The following is a 10,207-nucleotide window of genomic DNA, read 5'->3' as shown; positions in this document are numbered from 1 at the left end:
AGCTTTTTTCTTTTTGCTTATGTGGTGCTGAGGAATCGAACCCAGGGCCTCATGCATGCAAGGCAAGCGCTCTACCACTGAGCCACCTTCCCAGCCCCTTGGAAGACATTTCTAAGATCCAAACTGTGCTCACACCTGTTAAAGATTTCAGTTGTTTCCAGGAGATCTTGCTCTCAGAGCTCTCCAGGCAGTCCAGGCTACACATTTCTTCTGTTCTTGTGGCTGGTGTCACAGACAAGACAGCCAGTTGGTTCACCAGTTATAGCTTCCCATGTAGAAGGAGCTTTAAGGATTGCCATCTCCCTGCTCCTGCTACATCTGTGGCCAGTCTTGGTCCCTTCACTCCAGCCTTCAATACCACATGTTCCTGCCTGCTATCTGAGATGAGAGCTGGCCTCAAGTTCCGAAGCTTTATCTGACTGTACACATTTTACCCCAATGCCTCATTTGCACAGGCACTTAACAAGTGTCAGAGCACTATAATTTTCTGATTTGAGGAAAACATCCTCATCAATCTTCTTTATGTGGTCTTAGAGTAAATAGTCCTTTGTACTTTCTGTAGAAGAAAGTTATCTTTTGAAATGTAATCTGACTTCTACTCCCAGACATGATAGAACAATATGTACTGGTTTTGCTTTCTTTTCCTAAAACAAGATAATGGAAGAAATGTGCACAGCAACTATGTACAAGAATGGGACAACTCTCAGTGCAGGTCTTTGATGTAATTGCTGGAATGTGAGGCAAGAGCCACAGTCACCTGACTATCTGGGAATGCCCTTAAAACCAAGGCACAGGAGAACAAAGACCATCAGAGAGCAGAGCAGAGGAAACAGATCAGAATGGGGATGCTAAGGCAACTGGCATTTGTAGAGCAGAGTATTACAGAGGTGCACTCTGAGTAGAGAAGGGACTTGGTGAATCTTCAATGTCCGTGTGTGTGTGCACACGTACGCTTGTGTGCGTGTGCATGTGCTAGCATGTTGCACACTGCTCCTGAGGATTGAACTCAGAGCCTACGTGCTGTCCTTGAACTTTTTTGCTCAAGGCTAGTGCTCTAGTGCATGAGACATAGCTCACCTTCCAGCATTTTGGTGGTTAATTAGAAGTCTCATGGACTTTGCTGCCCCGGCTGGCTTCAAACCCAGCTTGTGTCCTTGGTTTCTAGAATAAGTACTATGCTGTGATTACACAGAGCAAGACTCTTTGAAGCCACAGGGTAAGTGGGCATGGTGGAGGGGATAGTGAACTAAACAGAAAATTGGAAGTTGAACAGTCACTGTGCTGAGGATTCAACCCTGCTAGAATGAGGAGACCTTACTGAACACTTTGATCGTTTACCTTCAATCACAAAAGGCCACACATATGAGTAGGGGCACCCCAGCTTAGAGTACAGTCCACACCATCCCCCCCAACAAAACTCTGAAAATGATCTTTGTTAGGACTGAGGTGTTTCATCGTCAGTTGTCTGCCCAAGTAAAACTCAACACTTCAAAGTATTAATGGCAGTGTACAGCATGCAATAGATAATCACTATACCAATGAGTGATAAAGGGGAAAAAAACTTAGCTAAACATGATGAGTAAGCAGATAAGAGTTTCAGTAGAAAAATGAAAACCAAATGGAATCCCAGAACTGAAAAACACAGTCTCTTGACTAGAACTCAGTTTGGTTTCTTGGAGGAGAAAATGTCCGTGAACTTCTAAGAGACAAGAGAGAGACTGGGAAACAAAAAGGTTTGAGGGAATTTTCCCTCATTTGATGAAGAAAGCACAGCCTTAGGATTTCAAAGAATCCTAAGCAGTGTAAATCTCTCCCAATCCACATTTAGGCACATCAGAATTAAATTGCTGAAAACAAAAAGATACTAGCTGCCAAATGAAAGAGGGCAAAATTGCATACAGAGGAACAAAGTGCCACAATGGCTAACTTTCATTAAAAGCAGCATAAACTAGGAAACAATGGGACAATATATCTTTAAGGTTCTGGGAAAATACCTTTTAAAAACAAATGTGAGCCATATGCCAGTGGCTTATTATGCCTGTAATCCTAGCTGTTCAGGAGAATGAGATCTGAAGGTTATGGCTCAAAGCTAGCCTACTCAGAAAAGTCCTCAAGACCCCCACTTCTAATTAATCAATTAAAAAGCTGAATTGGAAGCAGGGATCAAATGGTAAAGCGTCAGCTGAGAGCAGAAAAAGCTAAGTGAGAGTTTGAAGCCCTGAGTTTAAGACTCAGTACTGGAAAATTAAACTCATAAATATATAAAGGAAATGTTAAGCTGAGGAAAACTGTTGGGAGACAGAATATGGAAACACACAAAGGAATGAAAAGTGTCAGAAATAGGAAATAATGTGGTATATAAGAAATCTTTTTTTTTAATTTTAAAATTTCTTTAAAAGACAATTGGCCAGGTGTTGGTGGCTCAGGCCTGTAATCTTAGCTACTGAGGAGGCTGAGATCTGAGGATCAAGTTTCAAAGCCAGCTCAGGCAGAAAAGTCTATGAGACTCTTTACCACACACAAAAACAAAACAGAATTGGAGCTGTGGCTTAAGTGGGCAGAACCAAAAAAACACAAAAACAAAACAAAAAAACCCCAAAGACTAGGAGTGTAGCTTAAGTGGTAGAGCTTCTCCTCCCTAGCAAATTCAAGGCCATATATTCAATAACACAGGACTGAAAACATTTTTTAATAAATTTAACTTTAATAAAATTTTGTTGATTTTAATCAGCACAGCTATTCTTTTTGAAAATAAAGTATTTTATGTGCCTGAGAACACAAAAAAGAAAATATTTTCACATTAAATATATATAAACAATAGTACATCTATCTTAAGTCTTTAAGTGGATACTTGAAGGAACATATTCAAATTGCCAGCATCATTACTGTAAATAATGTCCAATACCACCACAGTCTATAGTGAAGATGACTTATAAGCAAGAACATATGCGGTGTGGATGCAAGAGATGTCATGTGATTCATGTCACCTGAGGGACAAAGCAGCATAATAGCATACTCAGAATGGCACACCATTTAAAACTTACTACTTCTTTATTTCTAAAATTTTCCCTTTAATATTTTTCAGACCATAGTGGAATTATGGATCACTGAAATCTTGGAACTCAAAACCACAGATAAAGGAGGTCTACATTAATTTATAAAAATGCTCTAAGAACTAATATGTGCATATATATATTCAGGATATATATTCAGTTAGCAAAAATTGTGTTTCAATATACTAGCAAGAGTAATAGAAAAATGAAGTTAAAATTATAAGTCACATTGTGTCTGTACTCTGCTCAGAACCTTCCGATGACTTCTGATTTGACTCATTGAAGTCCCATACCTTGTCCAAGTGATTTAAGACCCCAGTTGTTGTTTACCCTCTTTCTCCTCACTGCAGAGTGTCTCCCTGTTCTCTTCCCTACTCCACTGTTTCCAGGCCTTACAGTTTCCTTTATGTCTGCATACTTTCCCCCCACCTATCCCAGATTCAACACTCAATTCATTCGGGTTTGGCAGGCTTGTCACCTCAAAGACCATCTCTTCCACTTATGAAATAGAACAACACCTCTTTTTAATCTTGCTTTGGAAGTTAGGGTGTTGGTTGATGTGTGTATTTTTTTTTGTTTGTTTTTCTTTGCAGTGCTGGGCATGATTCAGGGCATGAGCATGTGAGAGAAGCACTCTAGCCCTGAGCTTCATCCCTAGCCCTACCTTGCTTTGTAGTTTGTAAGAAATCACCACTTCTCAACACATGAGATATGTTTGTCATTCTCATTGTCTTTGTTGGTCATTGCTGCATCTACAGTGCTTCAAGTGATGCCCTGAACGTACTGGTAGTCTGGAGGTGAGCATACTGAAATGAAAGCACTTAGGATAGTAGGGTTTAGGGATTGCTTTTTTCTATGTAATATTACTGTGCAAGAAAGAAACTTCTCAGAGGATGATTTTGATATGGTGCAGAGTATCAAAATTATGGCAGCATAGGGACATCTTGAGGTCAGGACATGGAGGTACCCATTGTTTGAATGTCACATGATCTTTGCAGAGTGCCTTCCTGGACATTGTTACACAGGATCTATTGGACATGGTGATACAAGTGGACAAGATGGTGAGTCAGAGAGACCCAGGTCCCTGCACAGGGCTGCATAGACGAGCAAAGTCCAGGAATACTGGCTTCCCATTGAATCCCATGGTGAGAAATATGTCCCATGATGGAGACCAGATGTTACAGAGACCCCCATGAGCCCCCAGGTTTAATTTTATGAGGGCAATTGTGCTACAATCTCTGTTTTGTGAACATATACTTAGTGTGAGGTGGCAGACTAAGAAAGAATTTTCTGGTTTTACAAGATCTGTTTTGGAGGCAGGACCTTGTTAGGATGAAGGTCTGGCCCAGCATCAATCAGAACTGAGATTATTTTTATGAATGGAAGGGCCCTGCTGGCTCCTTAGACCCAGCCCTAAGCATCTCCAGCAAATGGATTGGCCTCAGCAGCAGACAGGAGAGCTCAAGGAGGCCATGCAGGGCATGAGCCTGGTTTTTGTCATATAAACCAACTGGACCAGTACGAGGTCCGGTGCAGGAAACAAAGATGGTAAAGGTGGCATTGTCTTCTCTATTGAATTTGTGTCAATAAATACTCAGATGTCAATAAATACTAGATGACAGACTGGGCATACAATTGCCTCATTGGATACTCAAAATTAACCAAGAAGGGTATCTTCTCCACCTGTTTCAATGAAGAAACAGGCAGAGAATAATGGATGGATGGGTGGATTTCTATGCCCATTCCCATATTAGATGGCCCATTCAGGACAAGGATCTAAGTCTCAGAACTAACTCCAACACGGGGTGGGGGCATAGCTCAATGGTAGAATACTTACCTCACCCAGAGGTCCTGGGTTCCATCCCTATTTCTGCAAAAGAAAAAATAAAATTCCAAGGCAAGTATGTTCTCAGAAGGCCCCAACTGAGAGACTTCTTGTGTGGAACAAATCGCCTAGGGGAGTGACTGGGACAAAGAGAATTGTACAATGACTGTGCTAGCATAATAATTTCAGTGGAAGGTTTCCTGCAGATTCCTTCTGAGGCAAGGATGAATGCGGGTGGGCCAAAAGCAAGGACGGGGGCTTAAAATGAACTCACCTAAGGGTGCAGGGAAAGAAGTGGACATGCTTCACACTAGTTTGCATTCTGTTCTGTTATCTCTGGAAGCCCTGTGTTTTTACAGCTCTCTTTAGAGATCACTTTACATTGTCCTCACAGGGTCTGAGGCTGACAGCATATTCAAGTATCACTGACCCAGGGAATGAGAGAGGCTTAGTGCTCTCTTACAGGAGGTGCTATCTCTGTTTTGCAGATGTCATTCTAGCACGAAGTGGCTAGGACATGTCAGAGATCAGAAAAAGGCATGCTCTCTCAACTGAGCTTTAAGAATGCAGGGTTCCACCCAAAGCAGCCTATGTTATAGACCATTAGAATTTCAAGATCACAAGTATATTTGGGATGAAGGATAATGCTGGACAGAATGTTTTTCCTTATAATTTTGTGGCCTATCTGAAAATTTAAAAATGATGAGCAAGACCAACTTGAATAAGAACAGTTACAGAGGGAGGCATGCTAAGAATTCTAGGGCATCCTCAGAGTTGGGGTTAATCAGAACATAGATGCTTTCCATCATTTTTCTGTGTGTCCTTTAGGAACACACATGTCTCTCTTGACCTAAGTGTTTGCAGTAGTTCAAATTATACCCACTGAGATATCACTTTTTTCCACAGTGTAATTATTTAACAGAATGAAGTGTGATGCCCACTTTTAGGTCTCACTCAGGATTTTAAGACAACCCCTTTATTTCCTACACGAGGTTTTTAGCAGCAGGGTAGGGAACAGGATGGCTTTTTAAGTTGGAGAATTATTACAAGTGATGTGTTCTGGAAGCAGCATTTGACAAGCTTAGGATAGCTGGCCTCTCCTACTCAATCGAGCACAGTTCATGTGCTCTCAGTTATGGCAGAATGGTTCATCTCATGTATTCTTGCACTGAGTATTCTGTGGCTGACCATGTCCTTAAACTTTCATGTGCTTGCAGCTTTGCCCTCATGGTGATGATGTGGGGAAGTGTTGGAACCTGTAAGAGATGTGGCTTGGTATGAAGTAGTTAGATCATGGTGGCTACTGTTTCTGATCATGGAAGAGGTTATAGTAATTCTTGTAGGACCTTGATTAGTTCTCATGCTATCATTATTAAAGAATTGTTATTAAAGAATGAATCTGACTCCTTCCTCTTTCTGGCTTTCTGTCTCTAGTGAGACAGAAACAAGGCCCTCACTAAAGATCAATCACCTGGGGCCCTTGATGGCTTGGGTTTTCAGCCTCTCTTTATATTACCTTGCCTTTAGTGTTTTGTTATGGCAGTAGAAATAAACAGCTGCAACACCACCAAGGGGAAGTAAGGCAGGTCCTCATCACCCTATGTTATATGCTATATGAATATGGTAGTGCAGTCCACCCTGGGAGGAAGAGTTTTATCATCTCAAAGTGCCAAGCTTTCTGGTGAGAGAACATTAAATGATGGCTGTAGACACTAGGACATTAACTACATTTTGCTCAGTAGAGCTATTAATTTGAGGGCATCTTTTCTGGGGGCTCCTATGGGCCACAATGTGTCTGTTAAATCTGTTGAACCTGGAATACCAACCTCACAGGTGAGGGAGAGCCTAACCCAGACTCTCAGAGTTGGGAAGACTGGGCCATGGCAGTTTGCTAGCTCTGGGCTATAGTGTGCTTTTTCCAGGCTGCTGAAAACCCTCAGTCCTACTGACCTTGCTCTACAACTAGTAGGATGATTAGGCTCTGGCAGGAACCAGTGACCCCTCCATGCTCATTCAAAACTGGTTTGAAAGCCTATTGGTCTAGAGATCCTCTTAACACCAGTACACTGGGAAGCCCACTTGATAATCACAGATGGTTTTGAGTCTGGCTGCACATTTTAATGTGTTGATCCTGTCTTTTATCCTGGCTAAGGCGTACCAGGGGCACCACTTTCTTTCCCTCTGAGCCTGGGTTTGAGCCTAGTGCAGAGATGAATTTGATGGGTATCCCTCCACTATAGGCTGACAACAATCTGAGAGAGGAAAGCCTACTTCTGCATCTGTTCTTCCTTTCATTGACAACATCCCTTCCCTGATGTCCTGTGGATTCATGCATAAGTGTTAAAGCAGGGCTGTGTGTCCAAGTCATGTTGTAGGATTGGCAAGCCTCCAAATAGCATTTGCAAATCTTTGGAAACTCTTATATTCAAGAATAGCCCTTTATGACCATGCTAGTATAAGGGGCTCTTCTGTCTCTCAGCTGGTGTCTAGTCATGCTAGACTGGACTTTATTTGGGTCATGTCTTCACTGAACTCACAGGTTCCTGTATTTGATTGTGACTTGTACAGATAGGCAGTGATGCTGGGTCACATGATGCACACACAGATAGGGTTCAGTAATTTTGCTCATTGTGGTGTCAGATTCTGAGCCCTGCCCTTATCAGAGCTTCTAGGCTTTGGATCTTTTTGTTTTGTTTTGTTTTTGGTGCTGGTTCTGGGGCTTGAATTCAGGGCTTGTATTTGCTAGGAAAGTGAGTTAGTACAAAGCCACACCTCCACTCTATTTTCCACCAGGTGGGGGTCCCATATTTTGCCTAGCGTATGCCTGGACAGTGATCCTCTTACTTTACACTTTACATCATAAGTAGGATCAAAGAAGCACACCACTAACCCTGGTTTCTTTCTTTGAGATAGTATCTCTTGAACTTTTCTTGCTGTCTGGCCTAGATACTGCATTCCTTCCAATCTCAGTTTTCCATGCAGCTGGGATTACAGGCCTGAGCCACAGGCCTGTGACATCTTTATGTGTCCCCAGCATACACAGATGAGCATCCTGAAGAAACTCTGTAGGATCTGATGTCAATCCATGGCTGCCTTCTCTGAGGTGATGGTGCTGTATCATGAAGGGGTGCCTGCTGGAAGGGAGGACTTTTGTGCTGAACTGAGCAGGATATCTGTTCAGCCTTCCAGGCCTCTGAGCTCTGAAGCACAGAAGCTTGTGGAGCAGGATTAAAGTTCTCCCAAATTCTCAAGTCAGGCAGACCTTTGTTGGGAACTGAAACCAGGTGATCTGAGTGCAGTGCTGGCAGCTTTTCCTGCTATAGCAGGTGCTCCAGAGGCTCCTCTTGGTCAAACAGGCCTCTTTAGGGCCAGGCCCTGTGCTGAGTTTTTGGCATTTAATTCCCATCAACTCATCAACAGGATGAGTTCCATTTCACGAGTAAGGGGGTTTCCAGGGTCACTCTGCTGTAAGTAGCAGAACCAAGATGGAAACTCAGGCTTTGCAAAGTCACATGATCTTAAAAGTTCCTGATCATTGTACCCTTATCTCTCTTATCAGATCACTTTTTGTCTTGAGCAGGGAGGCTGCTTTGGTGGTTGTTTCTCTGGAACTTGGACTTCTTCACTGGCTGACCATCTGTATTACAGAAGGTAGAGAGCCCAATGAGCTGTTTCATGCTGAGGTTCTAACCTGGCAGCCACACTGGAGTCCCTCTTTGTCTACTTCTCTACAGTGATTTGTGGAGGAAGGTTAAGTCCATGACTGGGATTAGGTCCACACATTGTGTTTGGGGTGCTAAGTAGGGTGGCAGGAGTATGCTTGGGTTCTTGGGAGGTCAGTCTGTCCTCTCACCCGGCATCTCTCAGGGCAAAAGGATAACAAATAGGAGCACGTTCTTAGCCAGCTCGCCACCATGTATATATTCCTACGTGTGTGGTTGACTTTCTGGCCCTGAGTTCCATCTTTGCTCATTTTCTTGTCTGTTCTCCAAGCTCCTTTGGACAGCCAGGGGAGGTAGGAATTAGTGAGGGCATTGCTAACTGAGTTTTATGGCTTGGTCCTGGCTGTTGAGGAGACCAGGACACCCCTCTTACTGAGCCTTCCATCCACTCCTGCCTCCTGTCTGGCTGAGACAACTTTTCCCTTAGGCCCTTAGTCCTCAGGCCTGTCCTGTCTCTCCGCCTCTATATCTCATTTCCTCCTTACACACATGCTTCTTTCTGCTCCAGTCTAGTGTGTCTTTGTCGATAGCCACCCCAATTCCTTCATCTGCACCTTTTCTGCCTGTCCTTCAGGGATCGGCTGCTGTCCCTAGTGTTCCAGACTGAAAGCAGTCTTGGCTACTGGAGCATCCATTTGGCACCTGCTCCTGTTCTGTCTTAAGGACATTTTATTTCTTTCTCTTGTAGCCTCATTTGACTTACGCCTGTCTTTGCCACTAAACCACAAAACATTGTACAAGGACTTCTGTCCTTATCATGCTTAGATGTTTATGCAACCTTTGACATAGACATCATGAGGTAAAGAAATCTCACGTTGCCCCCTTGTGTTTCCCAGTGGCCAGTATTATGCTAGGCCCCCAGGAGGCCTTCAGCTGCTTGTTGGTGGACTCACAGACTGTAGGCTGGGTGGGCCCATGGAATTTCTGTGGTTGGGAATAGGGCTGAATGGGTAGCAGATGAGCTACATCATTCTGCCTCAGGGTGGAGGGGAAGCTCCCAGACAGGTCACCTTTTGTGTGATCAGACCTCTTGTAGGTTCCATGAGGTAGAGCATGTGTTTCTTGAGCCTGGTGTTTGGGGGTGAGAGCCGATAGTTATGAACTGTCACTAGATGCTGTCCAGTCAGCATGAAGGAGAATGTTTATTGTGATTCTTTTAGATTCCAATCCCTGTCTACATCCTTGGGATAAACTAACCTCTTGGAAGAAATGAGTGCATCCCTATCTTAGTTAAGAAGAAGAAAAACAAAACAAAAAGCTTGCCTTTTTGGCATAGGCATTTGCCCTTCCATATTCCTGAACAGCTCAGTTTCTGTGCCCTCTGAGCAAAGCAAAAAGCAGCTTTGTTGCTGCTCTTGGCTTTGTGACATTGTGACTGGATTCATGCTTTCCTGCCATGCATCTGTGAAGGTTCTGCCTTCATTCTGTGCACCAGCAGGTGACAGCTGTAAGTTCACCTGAGTCAGGTATGTGTACCTTGGTAATCACTATCACTAGGTAAAGGAGCTTTAGTTTCTGCCTGGCCAAGTTGTTTAGAGCCGGCTGGCCACTCCACATGCATGTGCACATGCACACACACACACACACACACACACACACACACACGT

Source organism: Dipodomys ordii, unplaced genomic scaffold, assembly GCF_000151885.1.
Source record: "Dipodomys ordii isolate 6190 unplaced genomic scaffold, Dord_2.0 Scaffold47, whole genome shotgun sequence".
NCBI classification, from domain to species: domain Eukaryota; kingdom Metazoa; phylum Chordata; class Mammalia; order Rodentia; family Heteromyidae; genus Dipodomys; species Dipodomys ordii.
This window is presented reverse-complemented; position numbering follows the sequence as displayed.